Source organism: Lissotriton helveticus, chromosome 4_1 (assembly GCF_964261635.1).
Source record: "Lissotriton helveticus chromosome 4_1, aLisHel1.1, whole genome shotgun sequence".
Lineage (NCBI taxonomy): Eukaryota > Metazoa > Chordata > Amphibia > Caudata > Salamandridae > Lissotriton > Lissotriton helveticus.
The window spans coordinates 1980522857-1980549852 of NC_136063.1; positions in this window are offsets into that span (position 1 = coordinate 1980522857).

A 26996-nucleotide genomic window follows, 5' to 3' on the forward strand; every position below is an offset into this window, starting at 1 on the left:
GCATCGAAAAAGCATAGTAAGCCTCACTATAGCAGTAAAACCTCTTCGATTTCAAGGATGGTAAGTGATATATAAAACAATTATAAAACAATGATGAATATAAAAAAATATTCACACTGCAGTTTTCTCCTTTCCCTTATAAACACTCACCAAATCATTCTGCAGTGGCTGATTTTGGCAACTCATCACAGGGTGGGGTGGGGTGAGTGAAGATCAGACAGCTATCCAGTCTTTGATAGACACAAAGCTCCATGCCCTGCAGAGCTCGAGCTTGACAAACCACAGAGCTAGATTTGGCACCACATCCTCAGGGGGTGGAGATTAGTCAAGAAGGATATGGCTTTGCCAGACTGATGACCCCACAGACCTCGGAGCTGTGAGATTGTCAGCCCTTCAAGTTTCCTTTTCATGCACAGTCAGCCATCAGTGTATTTCAAATGGCCTAGCCTGACCGAAGAAGCGTGCAGGAGGAGGTGCAATTCCCAGCCAGTGAGCATGTGGTTGTGGGTGGGTGTGTCTGTGAGATTTAAAAAAAAATAGTTTATATTGGGTTTAGGGAGTGGCCTCTACCTTTGTAAATGGCTCAGCCATCCAAGGAGTTGTTAGGAGCAAAAGCAAAGGGCCATATTATCAAGAAAGGGTGATACATTATCGCCACTTTTATCGGCAGGAAACTGCCGCTAAAGCGGCAATAATGGGCTTGATAATATGCCCTTGTGATTTCCCATAGAAGCCCAGGTTCTGGTGTTAACCTGGGCTTCTATGGGAATTCATAAGGGCATATTATCAAGCCCATTATCGCCACTTTAGCAGGAGTTTCCTGACGATAAAAGCGGCAATAATGTATCGCCCTTTCATGATAATATTGCCCATAATGTGGGGGCATATTACCAACAACTAGCGATAATTTTTGTCTCTAACTTGTTTAGAGACAAAAATTATCGCCGCAAATCGGCGATTTTTATCGCAGATAAACCTTGCTATTAGCAAGGTTTATCGCAAATGCGATAAAAAACGGCCGCAATGCATGAATATCGCTGAAAAGTCAGCGATATTCATGCATTATCGAGCAAATGCTCTTAGCCATGTTATCCACCTCCCATTGGATAACATGGCTAAGAACTGCTCAGGGCAGGTGTTAGCTTTTGGAGATATTCGCGCTTAGCGCGAATATCTCCAAAAGTTGGTAATAGGAGATAGCGATGTTAGCGACTGTTTCCAGTCGCTAACATCTTGGCACGCCCACTTTGCATGTCATTAGTGATAAATATCACTGACATGCAAAGTGGGGCCCATGATGGTCGCTATCTCCTATTAGCTGTCGCTAACTGGTGTTAGCGACAGCTTGGTAATAGGGAGATAATTTTATCTCCGCTTTCTTGGCTTTTAAAGCCAAAAAAGCGGAGATAAAACCCCTTGATAATATGCCCCGTGGTTCTTTTCACGGGGTTTCAAAATGTCAAGCGCGTCGCATTCTAAGGTCTGCTCAGAATTTACCAGAGTGCAGACAGTGAACCAACCTTCAGCAAAGCTCTAGGCGGCCATGTTCCTCTCCCCAACTATCCCCAAATTATTTTTGTTTTTACATTTTACAGATCTGTATTACGAAATAAGCATTAAACTTACTGACTAGAATCAAACCATTGCCTCCTTTATTCATACGATCCTTCACAAGTATCGTTTTCATTATCCTAAAAATGAAATATGCCTCAAATTCCTTAAATCCAAATAATTCTTAAGGCATCTCTTCAGTTACGTGTACAGAAAGACACATAAACATGACAAGTCAAAATACAATATGTAAGGATGCCCTGAAGAGACAATTTAGTCACACAAAAAACACATTTCAATGCCTTATCAGCCCCAACCACCTGTTTTTCCAAAAAGCCAACATGAAAACCCTTGTGGGTAAATATCTGTAAGCAATTATTTCAATCAAATGTTAAAATTCAAATTACCAGAAATAAAAAGGGAAAGTTTTGGTTAAGAAGCAAACTCTGACTAGCAAATCACACTGAACGTACAACATTTACTGAAAAAGAAACTGTGTACCATAAGATTTTCCAAATATGCATTAGTATTTACAAATACAGTGACATTTGATTCTTGGAACTTTAGAATGTTTTCAAATGTCGTTCCAAATTATTGTTTACCATTGTTCAGTTACAGGGAAAGCTGAGCCGCTACATAGCTAACTCCTGTCTCTGCCCTTTCGGATACACGAATATGGTGGTTTAATGCGCCACAGTAAGATATCTTTTACAAAGCTATTCACGGGCTATTGTGGCTCAAGCCGTCTGCTGTTGCCTCTCTATTGTTGACTTCCGTGTATGGTAAAGTCAGAACGAATGAAAAAAATGAGAGGAAGGCAACGAGGAAATAGCGCTGGGCCAGCTCACTCACAAAGTGGAATTATCCCTCGATGAACGTCTGGAGGATTCCCCTGTTGAGAATTACTTGATAGGCGATTCATCACTCTCAGGATTACAAATGAAACTGCTATCAAAGTATTCTCTGCCAGACATTTACAGAGCTGGATGCTCGCCAGCCCCTTCGAGCTCAGTAGATCAAAGGAGCAGAGAATGGCGCCTGAAGACTCGAAGCTACCTTTCACTGCCAACACCACAGACAATTCATTCAGGGAGCTTCATAAATGTTATCTTTATTTCGTTTGGTACTACTTCCTGAGGGAATCCGTCTGCATCCAGCCTGGTTTCTCACCCACTAGCTCGATGTAGGTGGAAGAATTTCTTTAAAGAAAAATAGGACCTGTTCTGTCTTTGAGGGAGAAAAAAACGGAACATCTGTTTAATTTAATGAATGCCTCACTCTTCTAGAAAGGATTACTTGGCCGAAGGGAAATTCAAATTAAATGTTGCACACTGTTCTGTTGATGTTCTGTAGGCCTAGCTGGGAGAAAACAAAATGCTTTCCCTTAACAGAGTGTTTACATATTTAGAGTACTTTTGGGTAGAGTGCACCGTCCCAAGGTTGCCGCCTCTGGTGTATGTCAGATTTCCCTCAAATGTGACCATACATCAATTCCATGAACGCTCTTACAATGCGCTTCTTACAACCTCACATATTACATTATTCATGACTTGGTCAGTGACATCACTGAGGACATCACTGATATCGGCTCAAATAACATTCCCAACAACATCATCCAGTGTGTGTGTTTGGTAGATGTTTCTGAGCATTAAAGATATATACTAAGCTACATCATTTGTTAAATTACTAATCTTTCTGTACTACTAATGAGTGATACTATATCTAACATATGTCATCTGAATGGCTGTGTGACTGTATTCAAGTGTGATTGGCTATCTGAGTGGTTGTGTGGGTGTGTGAGTGGATGTATGTGTGAATAGGTGAGTGTGTGAGTAACAGTATGGGTGAGAAGGTGTCTGTGTGAGTGACTGAGTTGGTGAGTGAGTGGCTGTGTGAGTGGCTGTATGGGTGTGTGAGTGACTGTGTGAGTGGCTGTTTGGGTGGGTGAGTGGCTGTGTTAGTGACTATAGGTGAGAGACTAGGTATGTAGGTGTATGGGTTATTGAGTGGCTGTTTGAGTGGGTGCATGAGTAAGTGAGTGTGTGAGTGTGTGAGTGGCTGCATTGCATAGTCAGTGTTTGTGTGAGTGGATGTATGGGTGAGTGAGTGGATGTATGGATGTGGGAATGCATATATGTAAGTGTTTTTTTTTCTTTTTTGTCCTCATTTGCCATCTCTTCGCCCCTGAATTTCGCGGTACCGCCCTAGGGCAACTTATCTCATATGAGGGGTTTTCTTAGCTCTTAGGAGGAAGTATACCACCTTTACCGGTCTTCCACAAGACTTTTACCCGCCGAGATCTGAGAAAGCTTAATCATAGGACTTCAGAAACACCTTTACCTTTACCGTTACAAACCCGCCCTACACCCAAAAAAGAACAGAAAAGGAGTCCAAAAATTGTATCTCTTCTTTTGCCGATCCACAATATCCAACCTAGCAATAGCACTCAACGCTCTTAACCAACTCAACTCTGTCGGAGGGTCTGTCGAAACCCAGTTTCTGCATATCTCTCTTCGGGCCAACAATATAGCATAGAAAACAAATTTTGTTTTATCATCCAGGCCCTTACCTTGTAGGTCCAACATTCCCGACATGACTAGTTCAGGGCTTACCTCGATCTGCTGGGCAAGTACAGCTGATAAACAAGAACTTACGGCATCCCAGAAGGTCTTTATCGCCGGGCACGTGACAAACATATGTAAGTCATCTTCGTTTAAGCTGTTACATTTAGGGCATGCCACCATTCCGCCAGTCTTGAACTTCGAGAGGCTTTTGGGAGACCAATATGCCCTGTGGAGGGTGAACAAGTGATTTCTCCTTAGGTTTGCAGGTGTAACCACTTTATATAAAGTAAACATAGTTACTTGCCATTGGTCTGCTGTTGCGATCTTCGGCGAGCATTCTCCCCACAGGGTCTCCGGCAAAGTAAATGGTCCATCTTCTAGCTCTACGATCGACCAATACCATAATGCGACTTCTTTTTTTATTGGCCTCTCCATCCCAAGCTTTTCTTCAAACATATTATACTGACCAATTAGATCTGCCTTGCCTGCCGCCCAACTTTGGATCTGTAGGTATTAAATCTTGAAAATTTGTGCCCCCACTCCTCTTCACAATACCTCCAGGGTAGCAGATCCCCTTCTACAAAGAGTTCCCCCCACCTCTAGGGCCCCTCAGTCTTTAACACCAATGCCAACGCATCTTTAGTCCATAGGGGGGCTCCTGGCATGTCCCATATTGGTGCCCTAAAACTAAAATATGGTATTTTCGTTGCCCTCCTGATTTTAAACCACACCGTTGCTAGATCCTTCAACACTTTTAACTTTATCTTTTTGAAAAATTTGGGATCTGCAAATTTATACATGAACCCCTGTTGCTTCAAGTTCTCCATCTTTAGCAGAGCACTCAGCATATTCCCAATGTCCGAGCTCGCTAGGGTGTCCAGCATCATCCTACAGTTCTTCAATAAAAAAGCCCAACCATATATCTGGAGATCCGGGGCCGCCAGTCCACCCTTCAACAATTTCTTCCTGATCTTTTTCCATGATATGCGAGACCCTTTTGAAGCCCAAATAAAAGACCCTATCTCGCTCTGTAACCTGGTAAGCCATTCTTTTTCAAACAAAAGAGGTAATGAATCAAACAAAAAGGTTATCTTGGGTACAATCATCATTTTCACCAGGTTAACCCGGCCAAATATTGTTAGCGGGAGGTTCACCCCCCCCCCCTCAGAGCAACGGATATCTCTTTCCTGACCTTGTCAAAGTTAACTTTAGTAAGCTGCCTTATATCTTGCGTTATTATTACCCCCAGATAGCCAATCTCTGATTTACATTCTATATATATGTAAGTGTTTGTGTGGGTGAGAGAATGGGTGTGTGAACAAATTTATGGGTGAGTGAGTAGCTGGATTGGTGAGTGAGTGGCTGGGTGAGTGAGTGAGTGGCTCTATGGATGAGTGAGTAGCTGTGTGAGTGGCTCTATGGATGAGTGAGTAGGTGTGAGAGTGATTGTGTGGTTCTGTGATTGGGTGTATGAAACGATATCTGGGGTGTAAATGGGTGTGTGAGTGGTTTTGTGGATGATGTCATCAGTGATGTCATTTGAGATGTTATCATGATGTCATCAGTAGGCCAGGGCGGTAAATTCCGTTCCGCTCACGGAATTTGGGTAATTTTGCGTTCCACGGAGAATGCAAAATTGCCCAAAATTCTGTGTTCTGCGACTTCGCAAAATTTCTTGCTTGTTCGCGTTCTCAAAATGCGTGTTCGTGAGATATTTCCCCCCGAACACGCAAACAGCAATTGCGAACAGTAAAAAAGCAACGTGAACAAGCAATTCCTCGTGCTCCCGGAATTTCTGTGTGTTCGCGGAGATTTTCTACAGTTTCGCAGAGATTTGTGTAACGCGATTATGCAAATTTCGCCCACCCCTAGTCATCAGTGATGTCACTGACCATGTCATGAGTGATGTAATATGTGAGGTCATAACACTGCATTTCAGGGTGCACACGGAATTTCTATGGTTTTGTATGTGTGAAATATGAGCCTAGCTATAACATCCCTGTAACCTTTATTTTTTTAGTGGATTTCCATAGCTTTTAATGTCATTTCCTAACAATAACATCCCTGTAACCTCTGTTTTTCTGGGTGAATTTTGAAGTTTTCTAAAATGCATTTCTTAACTGTAACCTATAACCTTTGAAAGTGGGTGTGTGGGTGACTGTATTGGTCCGTGAGTGGGTGTGTGAGTCATTATGTGGCTGTGTGAGAGGGTGTTTAAGTAGATGTATGGGTCTGTGAGTGTGTGCCAGTCATTTTGTGGCTGTGTGAGTGGGTGCATGAGTGACTATGTGTGTCTGAATGAATTTGTGAGTTGCTATGTGTTCTGCGAGTGGATGTGAGAGTGGCAGAATAGGTGTGTGGGTGGGTGTCTGAGTGTCTATTCTTGTTGTGTGAGTGGTTCTCTGGGTCTCTGTGTGAATATATCAGTGACTGTATGGGTGTGTGAGTGGCCATATGGGTCTGTGAGTGGGAGTGGTCATGTGGATGTGTGTATAAAAGGACTAATGTTGAACTGTAAGTGCACTGGGTCCCTGCTACCCAGGTTCCTAGTGCCAGATCTCTTTCTCAAAACTGTACCATGATTGGCACAACTTCAGTCACCTCTATAATTCAATGGTACCCCTGGTACTGAGGGCATTGGTACTGAAGAGGATCCTCTAGGGCTGCAGCATGTACTGTGCCACTTCAGAAACCCCTCACCAAGGCTATGCTGTTATAGGCCCAAGTTAGGCTCATGTAGCTAACCAGCTTATTTCTTACATTGTCCTGACAAATAAAAATGTTCAGCTGTGGCCTTTTTCGCAACTTTGTGCGCAGAACAATGTTGGATTAGTTTCTCTGAAACTAAACTTGTTTATATACATCCTTTTGCACAACATTATCACAACATCCTGAACTTCATGTACGGGTTCTTGTTTCGCACTATGTACAAATGTCATCTCTACCTTCATCCACAGGGTGACAGAGCCATCTATATATCCATAACATAACTCTATTATAAAAAATGAGGATCCCGATAGATTAGCAGAGGAGGCACTTCTGCTGACACCAAGGCCCTTGCAAGGCCCTTGCAAGCTGGGAAATTACCATTCTGACATCTTGTGAGGGGTGTCCAGTTCATGACTAAGAATTATTCATGCTATCCAAGTAGGTAATGCGGTTGGATCGTCACTTGGGGGATTCTTGGCATTACACCTACACACACTATAGGTACACTCAGAGATTCGAATCAGAACAGTGCACCTGATTACTGCTGTGTTTTATATGCCAGCATATATATATTGTTTTAGCACCATGGTAGAACTATATCTACCATTTACGCTTTTGGTGCTTATAATCACGTTTATCTGCTTCTGTCTATTGCAGCACACTTATTTTATCCAAGAATTATGTTTGCTCAATAACATTTTTGAAAATGTCCCAATGTGTATTATCTGTGTATTCCTCTGAAAATAAGTGAGCATGAGTGACTGAGGGAACAATTCTGAACTGTTTCCACAAAGCCTGAGGGGTCAGGGTTGTCATGTTTAGTGGTTGCCAGAAACCAGTCACTCCCTGATAGGTTAGGGGGCTTATAGTGGCATTGTGAGCACGCTGGTCTATAGGCCAACATATCCTGTTGGGTTGTCAGAAATCAGTCTTGGCACCAAACCCCTATTTTGTGTTTTCCAAACAATGCACCCCTCCTGTGGTTAGTAGGAACTACACAACAATGCACACTGCCATTGCAGTCTGCATGTCTTGGTTACATGTGCCCAAGTTTGGCCCAGAAGGTACTAATGCGATTATTGAATGTACACAATTGCTTTTCCTAAAGTTGCCTTCTCTTTGCCACATTAAAATTCGCATTCATGACTCTTGGAGTGACTTTGCAGAAAGACTGATCTTGCTGACATGGACCATTATGTGAGAACACTATTATACTGCCTTGGCATTGATGTGAGGCCTCTCACATGTGTATTACAAATGTGCCTTATTATTACATACATATGGTGACAGAGATATCTATGAAGCGCAAACAATGGTTATCTGATCACATTCACAGACCGAAGCAAGTATACAATTTTCTATAGATAGCCTTTTGTCTCCTAACATAATCAGAGGAGGCACATCTCTGCCTTCTGAAGCTTTCACCTAACAGCTGACTGACATCTTCGTGAGGGGTTTCCAGTTTGTTACCCAGATGGGTTTATACACTCTTACCCACCAGGTAAAGGGGTTAGATAATCCAGATTGGTTTTGTTTTGGCAGACCTTACATTCACACCCTAGACATATGAGTTAGAGTAAGCATCGTAGAAGTACCCTAGATTGCTATAATCTTTTGCATGTATGCATATATAACCTATATTATCAAGACAGTAGATCTCTTTGTTTTATTCTCTGTGTTGACATTTATTATGGTATTTCTCTGCTTTTGTCTATTAATCATTGCAGCCCATATCTTCTATGCAAGAATAACTACGGTTCAATAAATAATTGAAAAAGTCCATTTGTATATTCATTGTATATGACTCTGCGCTCAAGAAATTACGAGTCATTGAGCAAAATTAAAGGCTGTCACCGAAGTTCCTGAGAGAACAGAGTTGTCATATTCAGTTGGTGCCAGAACTGTACGCTCTCTGTTCATGTTTAGGGGGGCTAACGGTGGCACTGTGAGCTAGCTGGTTCAAGGGACACGATATCCTATAGTTGTGCATGGAATCAGTCTGGCACTATCCTACGTTTATGTTGTCCGATCGCGTGCCATTCCTACTGATTAGTGGAAACTACACAACATTGGTGCAGCAAAACTGAAGAGTTCACTTGGCACATAGCCCTTTGTGCCATGCCCATAGACACTGCATGAGATACCAGTAAGTTATCCTTACTCTGGGCCCTATAGCTCTAAGGCAGAGTGCACTATATCACATGTGTTGACATATCTGCATGAGCAGATATGACCCTGTAATATCCGGTACATTCTGAGAATTTGAGGGTGCCCAAGGAAAGAGTACATGGGCTGGATACTTGTCATCACATGTTTTCTAGCTCTGTAAAGGCTTGAATATACTGTAAGATGTTTGGTACCAAAAATCTTGGCTTAATAAATTCTCACTGATGCCAGTGGCAGATTTATCAATAAATCTGCACAGGAGACACGTTAAAGGGTCCCTTGAAAACCTACTAAGCCCAGTGGTGGTCTCTGACTAGTCATAGCCAGTTTACCATCACCAGATATGCTTCTGACCTCACGGAGTGAGAGACTGCACTCTCAGAGACACAAAACAATGCCTGCTCTGGGCAGAGGTGCTTCACATCTTCTACAGATGAGGATGGCCTTGCAGAGCAGGGAACTTCCTAGGTGTTGCAGCAATTGAATTTCAGCACAGGATTGTCCAGGTAGTGTGGAACGTGAACCACCCTGCCCTGCTCCACATTTGGCAGGAAGAAAGGCAGGAAAATTAGTTAGATGAGAAGGAGTGTCTAGCCTCAGCCAGCACCAACCCTAAGATGTGGCAGGCAAGGTAAATTCCTCTCCTGAAATTCCACCATTTTGAGATGTGGAAAAACAACCTATCAGGGCTAGGGTAGTTCCCCTTTTCACCTGAAGTGGTCACTAGAGGGTGTAGATACTAGGCCTGGGTGGTAAATTCTGTTCTGCTCGCGGAATTTCGGTAATTTCAAGTTCCGCGGAGAACACGGAATTTCCAAAAAGTCCGCGATCCGCTGCTACGCGAATGTTTTTTGCTTGTTCGCGCTTTTAAAATGCGCGTTCACAAGATATTTCCCCCTGAGCACGAAAACAGCATTCGTAAAGAGGAAAAAAGCATCACAAACGGGCAGAACAAGCAATTCCGCATGTTTGTGGAACTCTGCGTGCTAGCTGAGATTTTTTACCATTCTGCGGAGCTTTGCGTGGTGCGACTACGCACATTCCTCCCACTCCTAATAGATACCCTAAAGGTAGGTAGCCCATTCGCTACTACATGTCTCCCCTTGTAACACGTCTAAATGTAGTATTTAGTTGGCACCCTAAGACCTGAAAACATAAGTTCTATTGACTAAAAGAAGACCAGGACAAAGGAAACTGCTGAAGCCCTGCTGCAGAACAACATTTGCGCCACACACTGCCTGCTGCTTCTGGGACTCGACAATCACTGTGTTCTGTTTTGTCCTGAACCTGTGAAGACCCTAAGAACCCCGGAGGTCATTCAGACTTCAAAAAAGTGCCAAGAATCTCTCTTGGAGTGAAAGTATAACTCCCCTGCACACCACAGACACCAACTCAGAGAAATCCTCTTTGTCGTCTTGCTGCTCCCCAGCGATGGCAAAGCTACACCTACACCAAACCCAGAACACCAGCTCTGTAGGATCAGAACTGCCTCTCCACCAGGCTTGAGGGCACCAGCACCTACTGGAGACTCACCTGACCGATACTTTGTTTTAAAACACTATATAGAGATCCAGAATCCTACAGTGAGTGAGTGGTTGTGTAAGTGGCTGCATGGGTCTGTGACTGGGTGTGTGAGTGGTTGTGTGGGTCTGTGAGTGGGTGTGTGAGTGACTGCATGGATGTGTGAGTGGCTGTGTGGGTCTGAAAGTATAAGTGAGAGTGGCTAAATGGATGTGAGAGTGGGTGTCTAGGTTTCTGTGTGGGTGTGTCAGTAGCTGTGTGAGTGACTGGGCCAGAACAGGACCTCACCTTCACTTTTATCCAACAAGAGTCCATACTTTTCCAGCAAATTTCTACCCAAATGGAGTACTTTGTATTAGCTAATTAGTAAGTGCTACCTTGTTGGGTAAATGTGTGGTGCATACTCTACACCTCAGCAGTGTGATGGACTATGAGGAAATGTGTCCAATAATCCTGTGTGCATGTAATTTTGGAAATGTTATTGTTCCTTGAGGTTTTGATCTACAAATCCACATTAACATGAATCCTTGATAGACAAGGCAATGAGAATACAAAGAGGAGAATCTCCACCAAACAAGAGTTCGTCCTCATACCTTTATGAATTAAGTGCTTCTTTGTTATGTCGAATTTCCCTGTATTCCTCTGCATTAGTAACGCATAGCCAAAATCAGTGGGAAATGCCCTCAGGGTCCTTTTGGTAAGCTTTTCATCAATGTTTGAAAAATCAAGGAGACCATTGAATACTACTGTGGAAAATGGGTTGGGGGAAAATAGGTGGCGCTTGCAGATGATTTTGGACATTTGCATACACAGGGATATTAAAAGGCAGAACCATGGACTCTGTTCTCACCAGACAACAAGAAAGAAACCACTTGTCACAGTCACTACAGATCAGGTTTTGCTCCAATAGATCAATGATGCATTCGCCTCAATTATGTTTTTCAAGGGGAGGGGGCATTGAGCCCCCTCCAACTCGAGTCTATTTTTGCCCCAGGGATCCCATTCCCCCGGGCCCTGCCTATTGATGCTAGTTGTCCTGGAGCCCACCCAGGGTCCCCAGTGTGCAGTGCCGAGGACTGTGGGGAACGCCTCAATGATTCTGCACTTCCTTCTGGTTACTCGCCTACAATGGTGGCCAGAATTGCTTCCGCACAGGGAGAAGACAAAAACTATTCTCCCTGAATTTGGGAGCAATTTTTTCATCCACAATATCCTGTTAGATCAACTGAAATCAGATCCCGTTACAGAGTCCAAGTTCATTTGTGCATTTTATTTCTCGCAACATGTCCACCATAACACATTTCGGCCAAACCTAGCCTTACTTACTTGTGAGTTGTAAACCAAACATTTAATTTTATACTACCCCGTGATCAGTTGTTGATGATGGTAGCTAACAACAGACTATACATTTCTGAAGGTCACTACTAACAGAAGAGAGACTAACATGCTGCATGTTGGCACAATATTAACACTGTAACTGGGGAAACATGGCGGCTGGGCGTTAGCCTCTAGCACCAAGAGCTCCCATCGCGGCCACTCAATGAGTTAAATCCCTGGATGGAAGAAAGCTACGCTAACCCTGGACTTGCCAAAATTAAGACGAGGAGACCGTCTTTTCATCGTCCTTTTGCCCCAAACACCCCTGTTGCACTCCTGCCGCTCCTTACCTGTGAGGAGGGCGTTGGTCTCGCTGCCGCGACGTGTTACTGGTTCTGTGTCAGCCACAGAGCCGGGAATGTGCAGGGAAGAGGCGGGGGAACATCTGCCCGTACCGCTTCGCTGGCTGCAGGCTGCCCTGGAACTCCGAAGAGGGCGTAAGGCGGCAGCATTAGGTCACTTTAGGGGAAAACACAGCATTGGCAGTTTCTTTTGCTAGGAGCTCGTCCAGAGAGAAGAAGCCACGCAGGAGGGTAGCGGTAAGCTTGACAAGGCAGTAGCTGTTGCAGGCACAGAAGCATTGGGGCAAGGCACAGGGGGGAGTTAGAGGTCCGGAGGTCAGTTGCTCCATTGGAAGATCATCTGCAAGTAATTAGGGCTGCTGCCAGTCAAACTACTCGATCCGCCAGTAGTACACAGGCGGTTAATACATCACAAACAGCAGCCATAGCCATCACCATTACCAGGAAGGGGGGAAAATCGAAAATGGCCACAGTGAGTGGTAGGAGGGCTAATATTAATAGTAAAATCATTTCGGGCCGGACAGACACCCCATGGGATACCGGGGAGCAATCTCAGGATTTGACCACTGCTGGGCGTATTTCAGCATCCTCCCTCACTACTGGAATGGTGCCCTTAAGCTGTGACTCGGGGTTCCAGGTATATCAGGTTAAAGGGAGGTCGATTAAATCGAAGAAGCAAAAGAGCAAGTCGCCCAACAGCTTGAGCAGAGTGACTCCTTTTTGCGCTCTTATTTTAGGGTTCAACCAGAGGTACTGGATATTAGTGCAGGAGCTGAAAGTATAGGGCAGAGTCCAGGGCAGACCCCAGTAGGTTTAAATACCTTTATATCACCAGCACCAGCACTTACAGCAGTTACAACCTTTGAGGGCAGTATGGAAGCAATCTAAGATATCGCCGTTCAAAGTGAACCAGGGGAGAGCTCTGGGAGCTGCTCTCTGAGTCAGTCACAACCACAGCTGCAGCTATGGCCACAGTTACCGTCAGTGCTTAGTAACAGCCCTGAGGATGAACATGATCTGGGGTCCCTAGCAGCACCATTGTTGTCACCTTTACCCTTAGGTTTGGAGGGTCTTTTTTCTACACTCTCTGAGGATATTAAAAAGGTCTTTGCAGCATCCACAGTGAATCAATGAGAAATTATGAATTCCTGTGAATCCCTGGAAAAGAAAGTAGACCTGATAAACTCTAGGACTGTAGCTCTTGAGAGTACTGTTGGCAAATTGAAAGAAGATTTGGGTCGGGTTAAATCTGATATTCAATCTTTAAAGACAGGGCACGTTGACCTTAATGACAGAATGGAGAGGCTTGAGAATAATGCACGCAGGAATAACCTGCGCCTTCTGAATAATCCGGAAGGCAGCGAGAGATCCGACATCCGTTCCTATATTGTCTCCTTATTTAAGACTTCGCTACAGCTTGAAGACTCGGAGGAAGAACTCAGCCAAGACATACAGAGGGTGCATAGAGACCCTTTTTGTAGGAACCCCGATAAACCTAAACCCAGGAAAATCCTCATTAATTTCCTTACTTTTTCTTTAAAGGATAGAATTCTCAATTCTGCATTGAAGCTGAAAACAGTTCGAGCAAAGGAATTCCCGTCCTGCCCAATTCCCGGCTCTGGAGAGGCAGTGGGAATTGGGCAGGAGGCTGTAAGATTTTAAGAAATTGGGCGCAGTAGCTCAGTTAAAATTTCCGGCCTTTTTAAAAGTAATGCACAACAACAAAATGCACAACATAAGATCAGTGCAGGAAGCGGATGAGCTGCTTAATAGCATTAGTAAGGGAGGCCGTTAAATGTTGAGCTTAGATTAAGGAGAATAGTGACTATAGAGATTAGAGGTTAGTGACACTATTATCAGAAGATATAGAGTATACCTTTTTTTTTTAGATGCTATCCCATTCGGCTTTATTTAAGTCTGCCGAACACGAAATATATATAGTGTCACCCTCATATCAGTCCTCTCTGTCTTTTTTTAATTTTTTTATGTTTGCCTGGGTGGGTGCCTCTGGGATACAGTGCCTGGACTACATCTGTCCAGATAATTGGGGTAAGGGTTTCCAGAGGTCAGGGGTGGGTTTGGGCAGGGCACGGGGTAGGGGTTTGGGTTGGGTGTAGCAAAAAAACAACAAAAATCCTCATTCGCCTTCTTTCCTCTTCTCTGTTTACACTTGTACTGACGTTATTGTTATCGACAGGTTCTTGGGACTGAGCTGGTTTGGATGTTGGTGCGGGTTCCTTCAATTCATATCTCCAGTCACTTGTGGGGTATTTAGGCTGCACTAAGATGAGCCTTATACAGATTTTGTCTTGGAACGTTAATGGGTTGCGAACCAGACCAAGAAGGGACAAGATTATGCAGTATCTCCAAGATTCCCCGGCTCAGGTTTTGATTCTTCAGGAGACGCATCTTCTTAAAGAAGAGGTAGCCTCTCTTTTTTAAAATAAAAGATGGGTGGACACCTATATATGTACGAATCAGATAGCAAACATTAGAGGAGTGCTCATCATATTTAAGAAATCAGCTAAGGCACATATTTTACAGCAACTGGTTGACCCAGGTGGCAAATGGGCCATCAGTAAAGTTATGATGAGAGAGACTCTGTTTACTCTAGTGGGTTATTATGGACCTAACCAGGAGGACCCCTCTAGTCGTAAGACTATCTTCTCATATATATTAGATTTTCCTGAACCAATAATCTTAGCTGGGGATTTCAAAATAGTTTTGAAACCTGCATTGGATAATACTCCCAATAGTAGAGCTATGGTTCCCTCCAAATCTCGCGAGTTTTTTTTGCAGGCAATGGATGAATTAGTTTTTTTGGATATATGGAGAGAGAGATCTGGTCTGCAGCCTGGCGTTTCATTTCGATACCAAAAATATCGGCACCAATCTAGGATAGATTACGTGTTGATAAGTAACTCGCTAAAGGGCAGAGGGAAGGAAATCTCATATCAGGCCAATCATCTTTCTGATCATTCAGGTGTTTATCTATGTCTGGTGGGTCCATCGGTAGGGCCCGCTCGGACATGGTCCTTCGACCTGTTACGAGAAACTGAATAGTTTCTGGAAGCAAACTTGGGGTCAACTTCATTCTTTAATGTTTGGGATTCTTTTAAAGCTTTTTGCGGGGTCAAATTACAAGTAGGGCATGTATTAGAAATAAAAAATACAAGGAGGAGGAATCCTCTATAGAAAGGAAGCTGAAGGAAGTAGAGGCTGAAATTCAGCAAGATCGGAAAGCTGAGTGGGACAGTTTAAAGGGGCAGCTAGAGACCATTCTACACTCTAGGTTAATGTGTAAATGGGAAGCAAGCAAAATTGCCCACTTCGACTATGGTGAAGGTGCATGCAAACTTCTTGCATGGAAATCCAAGGTTGACCAGGTAAGGAATCATATTAAAGAGATCACTAATGGTACTAACACTTTCTCCTCAGATGGGGAAATTAGTCAGGCTTTTCAGACCTATTTTCAAGATATATATTATGAAAACAAAAGTCTGGATGGCCAAAGTGTTCAGATCTGGTTGGGGGATATCATCCTCCCTTCTTTGGGACCTGAACAACAACAACAAATGGACAAGGTCTTTACTCAAATTGAGGTCAGAGAAGCCATCCAACGCTGCAAGGATGGGAAAGCAGCGGGCCCCGACGGTCTCTCAGGGGAGCTTTATAAGCTGTTGGGTGATAAAATCATTCCCACTCTCACTCTGCTCTTCAATCATGTGTTGGAGGGTGGCCTCGGGCTCCCTGCGTCATGGAATGATGCTTTAATCATTTTGATTCTGAAACCAGGGAAATCCCCATTGAACTGCGGGTCATATAGACCTATATCATTATTGAACGTAGACTATAACATTTTACGACAATTTTAGCAGCAAGATTAGGTCTTATGGCGTGGGATGTCCTATTTTAGATCAAAAGGGTCTCGTTAGGAACAGACAGCTTTCGGATCTCACCTACGACTTTATTGGAGCTATTGATCTTGCTTCCACATATTCTCTCTTAATGGCAGCCATGACTTTGGACGCCATCAAGGCCTTCGACAGAGTGAATTGTATCTACCTGTCGGAGGTCTTGAGGAGGCTCAACGTGGGAGAGAAATTTTGCCGAATGGTCCAGCTGGTCTATCAAAATCCAACCGCTAGACTTTTGGTTAATTGGAATATCACGGACCCTTTTAAAATCACAAGAGGAACTAGGCAGGGCTGCCCACTCTCCCCTCTTCTTTTTGATCTTTACATCGAGCCATTTGCTCAACGGCTTAGGGATGACTCTAACATTCAGCCCTTGAAGTATGGAGAGTGGGAGAGGAAGGTAGCCCTGTACGCAGATGATATTCTGGTTTTATCCGCCAACTTACAGTCAGCTTTTCCAGCGGTCTTTAGTCTAGCCCAGGAGTTTGGCTCTGTTTCAGGATATGAGACCAATGCCTCGAAGACGTAGATCATGACTTGGAACTTTGGAGAGACCCAGCATCGGGGCCAGATTAGTTCCAGCCTAAGATACTTGGGAGTTCAAGTGGTCCTAGACATCAATAAGATTGCCAATACCAACATGATTATAGTGGCAAGAGATTGTCAGAGGCTAATGAGATTGTAGTGTAGCTCCTATTTTCCCAATAGGCTCTGCGCATTGGAATAATACCTACAGCAGTAAAGGCCTAGACCAGACGTTAACTAGGTCTACTACTGTCGATACTAGACTTAATTTTTGGGTTTGCCAGCGTAGCTCAGAGTTCGCTAGAAACTTTCTCGAATGTTCAGAAAAGAATTAACTCCCCTGATTAGACAAGAAGGGATTTAGTTTCTGACAACCATAGAACATGACAACTTTGCTCTCCCCTAATCAAGAGTCAATCTCGAGAGTCGTGTGAGCACAAGGCAATTATTTTACTCAGTCAGTACGTGCATTCTTAGTCTCATCAGATTGTAGAGAAAAGGAAGAGATGGGCGTGTTCAATAAAAAGATGTTATTTATTGATCAGTCTCTTTTCTCGTACAAGAGAAATGGATCGATATTATTGCAATACTTATAGTTAAGTAAAGTGCATACATTAAAAGCAATAGTATAAAATAATACTGTAAAAACATTGATATGGTTTCTGAGCCATATGATGTTTAAAATGATTAAAATATATTTACATACACATATACATTTGACTAATCGTACTCAACTGGTGTTTCTAAATACGCCTACCCCGTGTACCTGACCTAAGTCTAATGCGTGGGCGGGAATAGAAAGTTACAGTTTAAGTTAAGTTTGTTTTTGCCAAGTGAATAACTAAAGAATTCTCTGTGAGGGGTTATTCAGTTCTGTACCTGGAAGTTAGGATGAATGAGGAATGGTATCTCTTTCTCTGCTCTCGATATTCCAGGCTGCCTGCGAGGGCTGCCCAGAAATGCCGGTGCTGGGTCTCTCGGCTTGAGATAGCAGCGCGTCTCTCAGCGCGTCAGGAAGGCGGGGCTGCGCCAGCGGGGTCTGCTTCTGCTCTCGGCTTCGGCAAGTATGGCTGCTCCGTCTTGTCACCACGCGTGTGTTTGCATAGGGCAAGATCGGCAATATTTATACCTTAAAGGTGCCGAGATTGACGTAAGGATGGACATAGATACGTCAATAAAGATGTCATACGACTTGCTCGTTAGCACATTCTTTACTAAAGTTCTCTGTGAAATCAAAACAATGGCCGCACGGATTTTCCAGGTTGTCATAGGTTTGATTTGTTATGAGAACGTCGTATGCCTTATCAGGGGCTGGAGGAATGTCGCTTGTCTAATTAGATCTCAAGCGTTATGACCTAATCAGATAACACGTTCCTGTGCCGTAGTGTGACTGCGTCAGATAACGGTATCTGCATCATGGGGGCTGTTCTTGCCTCATGGGCTGACTGTTAGTTAACTTGATAGTTAGTTTAACCAGAATAGGGTCAGGAATAGGGGGATCGATTCAGAACCTATAGGAATACATGACACCCACTCCACGCTAACTATGGTCATATTTACTAATCTATGCATATTATAACATAGTACAACATACTATAGAGTATAGTGTATACCTTACCACCCCAAAATACATAAATGCATTTTGAAATTTTCAAATATACTGAAAAATTGCAGTCATATATATTGTATGCACTTAAGCTATGAATTAAACGCTAAAGTAAACACGCATTTGTAGACATTATTGCTTATTTGGTATATGAGAAATACACATGAAATGGCTCTTAATATGGCTATACAGAAAGGAAGTTCGAGACCATCTCATCACATAATAAAATATTTGTGAACATCCCAGCGGGCAACTAAAGTTTATAAAGTATCTAAAAATAGAAATCTTAGTTCTCTAGGAATAGTTTCTTACTTTAAGCAGAAGATAAGTGTCCCGAAAAATTTGTGAAAAATAATTTGGGGCTGCTAAAAAATTGTTGTCCGTGAACTGGTGGGAAGAATTGTTCATGTGACTTTATTTTTAAAGTTGAAGGCCGAATTCAGGGAACGCCGTGTGCGAGTTTACTCAAAAGTCTCTATTTCTGTTCTGGAGAGAACATCATATCATTCAGTCTTTCGAAAAAACTGTCAACAGCTTCATGGGAAAGTTCCACTAAGTCGGAAATAGGGGTAACCATGCATTCGTGTGCATGATTCTCTGCATTGACATTCTGATTCGCATTGCTGACAGAAGGTCGTACCTGTTCGATGCTGCTTTCTTCTTGAACTTCACTACTCTTCAATCGCAGTGGTGAAGATTCCAGGAATGCCGTCATCAGGATTGGCAGCCTTTGAGGGCAGCACAAAGCGTGAACCTTGGTAGGAACCAACAGTGTATCTGCATCCACTGGCGCATCCGATTGTAGCGTCAGACAGGTGTCTAACACGCATTCTTCTCCGCATAGCAGACACCTTAGTACAGGTAAAACACATCTTTGCCACATTGGTCGAAATGATAGAAACCAAGTCATGTTCAGGTCTCTAAGCCGGGATAGTCCCAGGATTTTTGATATCCGGTCCCGGTATCCAATGGCTAGGATCGTATCTTCCATTGTCGCGAGAGTTTGATCTGTGACATGGGTTGCCATAACGAAAAATAAGGACTAAGAATAGGATTCCTGCAATTAGTCCCAGGATCAGGGGAAGTCCGCCAAAAATCGAATGGACGAAATCTGGAAAAATACCCAGTATGGCTTTGAATGGTGTTAATGCCATCGAAAATACTGTCTTAAATACCTTTGAGACCCCAGTGGTATCAGAAATATTTAAGATTTCGCTCAGGATTTCCGCGAAATGTACGGGGGAATTAGTTGATATTAATGTATGTATCTCTGCAGTCGTCCTTGCGACTTGTAGATCATACGTTTCTTTTGATGACGTGAGCCTTGTAGGCGTCTGGAGAAGCACTGTTTTCATTCTGCTTAAAGTATCTATTCGAATAGAAGTAATTTTCAAACTGGGCCATGCCCTTGCCTCCCTGTCTGGAAAGGAGCTGGGGAATAAAGAGCGTCCACAGCACTTGACCTTCGCCGTCGTAGTGACTAGATAAGGAGTCCCGGGCATAAGACTACAACATCTGCGGTCTACAATAAGAATGTAACTCCCATTATAGAGTCTTTGAAAGAATGGTTCTATTTCAGTTGCAGGTGCGCCTTGCTGGTGACATGAAAGGTTGTATGAATTCCCTTCACAGGCTCCGTGCAAACTAATACCGTTACACAGAAGCGTGCTGCTTAGTGACATAGCACAATTGTTGCCACTAAGAAACACTTTCTGTCCTTTATTACTGACACATGCATGTGAATAGGGCAGGTTCCAAGTTGTTTTAAGGTACCCCTTTCCCAATTTCTCGTACATGCCAGCCTGTATATATTTTTGGCAGTATTGAAACCTGAAGGTTGAGATTGGAATATTTATGATTCTGTGTATTATCCATTCACTGACAGGTCGTTCTGACATTGTCATTGGTAATCTTTCTAGTTTTTCAATGCTCAAGATTGTATAATCAGCACCCTTTTGCGCCATACCGATTTGTCTATCAGTAAGGTTAAAGATTTGGAATAGTGACGTTGTGTTGATTAAACGCCAAGGCACATAGCCTGAACGCAGATTTTGTAACGTCCAGCCAAGCTGTACAATGGAACGCAATTGTGACTGACCATGTTGTAATAACAGTAAGTCTTGCGATAATATATCGATTGCTGAAGACACAATGCTGTCCAATAAAAAAATTCTGGAGGACAGAGTCATTAACCCATTGTCCACTACAGAAAGTGATTTTTCCAAATGAATACGGTCAATTTCCCGTATTCTTTCTGCTGTCTCAATTTGAGTAACCTTCCAGGCCTCATTGTATGCTGCATATACAGAGGCTGCTATGAAACGCTTTTGACGCTGTTTGCGTGGTCCCAGAATGAAATCACGCAAGTCAGCACCATCAGTAAGTAAAGTTAGGTGTTGCTTAATTTCAGGCAGTGTGGAAGTTTGCAGCCATTAAAGGCATAATTTGCCCACACTGTAGGTTTTTATTATCCCTGGGTGATGTCTTTGGGGATATCTAGGGTCTGGCCTGGTCATTTTGAAACCCTGTGTTTTATTCAGGAATCTATCTTGACAGTTATTTGTATCTGTGGGCCAGATCAACCATTGTTTCCAATCAGGATGTGTTCTGTTTTGGTTTAATATATGGTTTACGTCTATCTCTTCATCTGTATCAGAGCTATTGCTAAACATTGTTGGCTTTGGAATAGACGGTTTAATTAAATCTTTGATTTTGGCTAAGCCAAGACAGGTGGTTTGTTGAACAGTGTCATTTAAAAATATCATTTGTTCTGGGATCATGCAGGCTCTAAACAAAGCTTCTAAACCCTGTACTTGCCATTCTTTTGTACCCCAAACACTTTTCAAATCAACATTTTTGTCCCAATAATCAAATCCAAAAGTATTCATTTTTTCGAAGAATGAATCTGAATATATCAATTTTGTGTTGGTTATCATGGTTTTCATCCCTGTCTTGTTTGACAATTTATAATAAAATGTTTCAGCATTACTTGTGTTAAAACCTGAAAAATATGAATATTTGTCATATACGGTTCTAGAGCTTCCTTTCGGAGGTGTAGCACAATGTTCCCATTGATTATAATTTAAAACATTTCTAGGTTGTGCAGACTTATGTAAAAAATGGTTACCATAATGGTTATAGCAATACATACTATCATAATTTGTAGAACCTTGCAAATAATCATGTTTTGTAAATTTAGCAGACATTACTAAGTCAGACATCATGTTGTTAATGCTTTCGAAGTCCCAATCATCAGCAAATGAGTTTGGTTTTGCAAAGTCACTCAAGGAGATCTTGATTTGGTGTGGATATTTCAGGATCTCGACCGGACCATAAATTTCATAGTCAGTGTTGTCCCAGGCTACCCCACCAGGTATTGGATTGGCTGTGAAGTTGGCTGAAGAAAGTTCTGAAGAAAGTTCTCTTTTCTCGACGTGTGAAGATGTGTGTGGTTTGAGGACCAAGTTGATGTTCTGACTTGCTGTGTCCATTTTAGCATATTTTCCCTCAATGAAGCGTCCCAAAGTAAATACCATGATGAGCCAAAGTATGAGGATAAATGCACCAAAACCCACCCAAAATTCAATCCATGGAGAAACCAGATATGTTTCTTTCAGATGTTTCAAAAGTTCCTTAGCTTTGTCTTTAAAGGATTTTGATGATGGCTGTGTCTTTGATTCACTGAAGCCGTCAGAGGAATCATTGAAGTTGATGAAGTAACCGGATGCAGTTCTGTCAATTGTTCCAATTGGTTCAGGATTTCTGTTTTTTGCATTTTCACTTGGTACTTCAGTATAGATTGGTGTGTCTCTGCTAAATGTCTTTATTTGGGTTTTCAGAGGTCTGAGTTCTATTGCATTGTTGCATAGTCCTTCTTGTTCTTCTTTAGGCGTTTCGAATGTGATGAGCCTTTTTGTTAGGACCTCTGTGCTGGTAGCAAACCTTGGTGTTCTGCTACTTATTGGGAGTCCACTTGGCCTACTGTTTGTTATCGGCCACATGTTGTGGTTTTACCAGGTCGATGGATACAACTCGGTTCTCCTTTTTACCAGCAAGTGGCGGTAGTACAACTGATCTTGTCCCGTTGACAGACAAGACAGGAACTGCTTTTCTGTAGGAAGGCCCAAATTCCTTCTTTACTGCGATCTTCTCCCTGACTAGATCCCCGACTTTTGGAATCCAGACAGGTCTTGCTGGGACAGATGGTGATTCTTCAGTGGTCGTTGGCTGTTGTTTCAACTGTATGTTGCTCAGGTCTTTTCTTGTTTTGTTTAAGTCCTGCAAAATAGCCAAACGGTCTTTGACATCAAAGCTTTTTTCTTTAACCACTGAAGTCTGACTATCAAGGTCAGAGATCAACATCCTAGTTCCAAATAATAATTCGTACGGACTGAATCCCTTCAGAGAATTTCTTGGCAAGTTATTTAGACTACGTTGGACACTTATTAGATGTTTGACCCACCCAGCTCCCGAACCTAATATCCTTTCCATTATAGATTGCTTTCTGCCTTGGTTTTTTCTTTACACCATCCAGTACCCTCAGGAAGGAAGTGAGAAGATTCCCGCTGGGCTGTGCTCATTTGGCCATGTTTCCCCCCAGGCTGGTGTGCCAGAGTGAAAACAATGGTCAAACGTAACATGCTCTTAGCGTATATGCCATTTAGACTCGCAAATCTTTTATAATAGTCCGGACGTCAGCCGAGTGCTGGTGATCTACATTATAAGTGGAAACTAGCCTGTATATGTTAATCGCAAGCCATTCTTTTTGCTGGTACTATTATCTGCCTTGATACGACGAGTTATTAAACTGTTTCTCTCCCCACTGCGATCTCTGTTGCAGTTTGGGCAGTTTTTTACAAACATGGTGTAGTGCAGGCTCATGCCTGGCCACCAGTATCGTGATTGTAATTCTTCCAGAGAATCTTTTAATTTAAGGTGTCTGAGACCCTCGCCCATGTGTGCGTCTGCGATTAACAAGCTTCTCCTGTCCATGTTTGGAATCACTCTATCCCCCACTCCAGGGATTCGAGCAAAAGGGACGGAGTTTGCATCGATTATGTATGTATAATTGAGTGGATAGTTGATCGGTAACGCTGAGCAGTCGCCTTTTGATGACGTTTTCACCGCCAGCAGTGTTTCACCGTCAATGTATTTTAATGTACGCTTTTTTCGATCTACGGGAGCCGGTTTAGTGGCTGCCGCTGCGGCTGCTTCAGCCAATGAATTCCCCACAACGTGAACGCCATCACGCTGATGACTCAGTGAGTGTGTCACGTGAGTCTTTGGTAGTTCTTTTTGTAAAAGAGCTACTTGTTCCCAGAGCAGTTTCTGCTTTATTGGTGCATCTGTGTCATCTTTGTAACCGTTCTGAATCCATGTCTGCAAATCCTTGTTATATGCTTTGACGCAGTAATATGAATCTGACACTGTAAGTGTCGGGAATTCGCGATCCGCATTATCTAGCGCCATTTTCAAAGCTATTATTTCAGTTTGTAGTTCTGAATTAGTTTCTACTGAGTGTGATTTTGTTAATAGAGGTCTTAGTTTACCTCCGCGCCACACTTCTTTTGTAATCTCACATGTGGGGTTGTATGCATGTTCTCCCCAAACGGAGGGTTGAGCATGTCCGTCTGTATAGATTACACAGGCGTAATGTCATAGAGGAAGAATGTCGATTGGCAGAGGATACGTCTTTTCATATTTTAGATTTTTTAATTCCTCTAGTTATTTAGAAAATTGTCAACCATGCTATACTTGATAATTCATATCCTACGTATAAGACTGTCAGATGGGCAATTCTGGATTTTTTAAAGTTGAATTTGTAACCCTCTGCAGCGAACCCAAGTATTATGGTGTTCACCCTTTTCAAATGAGTCTCCAAGTCATCATCTGTTAAGTAAATGTCATCGACATAAGATAATGCTTCATCATCATATAGTTGTAGTAATTCTGTTACTCTCGCTGAGAATACCCCCGGGCTGTTCTTGTACCCCTGGGCTAACCGACAGAATTGTTTTTGAGTGCCATTTACTGAGAATGCAGTTAAATATCTGCTCTCTGGTGCTATGTTTTGACAAAAGAATCCATTGGAGATGTCCAAGGTTGTTTTGTATTTTTTGCGCACTATGTTATTCATTAGTGCAGCACTGTGTGAGTTTTGCACTGCAAAGGTTTTGCAACATGTGTTAAGGTGTCGGTAATCCAAAACTAGACGATATGAATTGTCTGGTTTGGAGACCGGAAACAAAGGGTTGTTCATTTGTGAGGTGCAAGTTTCAATCACCCCCTGGTATTCTAGCTGATCTAGTATTTCATTTACTTGTTTTTTAGCTTCTTGCTTAATTGGGTACTGCCTTTGTGCAGTAGGTTGTGATTTTAACTGGATTTTGTGAGGAGGAGAATCCTCATCCCATCCTACATGATTTTTATATAAAGCAGGTGCTAGAGCCACTGCCCACTTTCTAGCAAGTGTATATTTTTTATGAATCGGGATATGATTCGAGAAGGCAGGCATAATTACTTCTTCGCCATGAGGGCACTCCCTGACAAACTCTGGTGGCCAGTCTTTTTCAGCTAGAAGGATATCATAGCCCTTGGAGAGATTATCCCAAAATAGTCCCCTTATTTTCCTAGTCTTATCTCCCTCTATACGTAATGTTATCTCGTATATCTTGTGGGGCTTGCTAACTCTGGTGTCTGCAGTTTCCACTTGAAGGTATTCATTCGTGTCCACTGTCTCCAGATGATTCATAAGGACTTTGCGAGCTATGCTCACCTCTGCTGCGCTGTCTAGCATTGTCTGAGCCCATTCTCCGTTTTTCAGTTGTGTCCTCAGTATTCTCGGCATTTTTAACTACCTTGATACTGGCTACCTTCTTTTTTGGAAATTGTAATTTCTTTTTTAGCTGAGCAGGTTCCTTGTCTTTGGACTTGGCGTGCTCTTCTGATCGTCCTCTTCTTTCCGATTTCTGCGAGGAAGTCTGAAAAGATTGAGAGGGACGTGTATCAATGTCTTGATATCTATCAGGTTTTTTAATATTTTCCCTATTTCTAAGGTTATATCTATTCCCAGAGGGGTCACTCTGCGGTGACCTCTGTCTTTGGTTTGGAGATTTCTCTCTTCGCCTGGGAGACCTTCCTCGGGACTGGAATTTCTTTTCTTTAGGATTGGATTGTTTGTTTCCATCCCAGTTCTTTTTTGGTGAATTATTATTAAAAAATATTTTTTCTGGACTTGTAGTCAGTTGCGGTTTTACTGGTATTCCACCTAGACTATCTCTGCCTAGTTCTTCACAGGATTTTTCTATGATTCTGGCAATTTCAGCTGGTTGGTCTGCTATATCTGTCTCTTTTAACCTCTGGCGGATCGCCACGTTTGCTGCCTCACCTTTTATGTTGGCTAATAATATAGCCGAGACCTGCTTGAAGTCTTTTAGTAATTTCATACCAAGAGTTAAAGCAGGTTCTGGACCGTATTCATCTTGAATTTGTTTTAGCACATCTGGTATTACCGAAATGGATGGAACACCGTGCGTTTTTGTGTAGATGGAAGCAAAGACTGTACCCCAAGTGTCACAGTCCTCAATGTGTGGTGCGATTCCCATTGGGAGACATATAGTCAGAATCCTGTGTTTTTCTAATGGGGTGGTGTCAGGAAACACCGCCTCTATTTGGGTGATTTTCTGTGCCAACCAGAATGGTATCTGTTCCCGTTTAGCTGGAACTTTACCTAGGCAGGATTGGATGTTCTGTGGTGTAATTTTATTTGTGTTCCCCTGGTGAGGGGTCAGCTGTGGAAGTTTAATCGCTGGCTGAATTGTTGAAGTCCGCATTACATACTGGACTAATTGTCTATGAATTTTTAGTAATTGTTTTAGCTGTATTAACAGCTCAGCTGCAGGCATCCTATCGATGTCTGGATTTGGTGTGTATCCGGCTAAGACCGGCCACGTTGCTCCTGGTCTACCTAAAGGACCGAGCCTTGTAATGTGATTGTTATGTATTAGGGCGCCATCAAATAAGAGCAAATGCTCTTGGAATTTGAGTGGTACTTCCACCTCCTCGAAAGGAGTGTACGTTTCAGGAGGTTCCTCTACTTTGTAATAGTGGAAGTACTTTGTTACAGCATTTGCTGCTGGAAAATGTATCCATGAATAGTATACCTCTGTCTGCCGATATTCGTGTGCCTCGATTACGAATATGACTGTGCCACCTCTAGGTGTCAGTCCATTTTCTATAAGTTTTAAGGTTATAGATCTCCTTTTAATGACCGGAATGAGTGTTATATTCGGGTCTGCTGCTTGCATGGTAGCATCAGCATCTGCGAGTTCAGTTGCTAATCTAACTGCCTCTCTTTCATCATCACTCTCTGCCATTTTACAGACAGGATGGTATTATGTTTGTTTGCAGATCAGGTTTCTTTATGGAAACAGAGATTAGATGCACAATATTTTGGGACTGTTTTTATCCTTCAACATTGACTATACCAATAACCATACATAAGAGTTCCCTCCTGCGAGGTTTTGGAGGATATTACCTTTCACCCACTCCAGACGTCTTTGGAGTATAATGGGAAAAGGGGTCTGACTGAGAAAGCACGACTGAGTTACTCTAAATGTCTTACGTTAGTTTTATCGCCCTTTCCAAACGCGTTGGGCGCCATGTAGTGTAGCTCCTATTTTCCCAATAGGCTCTGCGCATTGGAATAATACCTACAGCAGTAAAGGCCTAGACCAGACGTTAACTAGGTCTACTACTG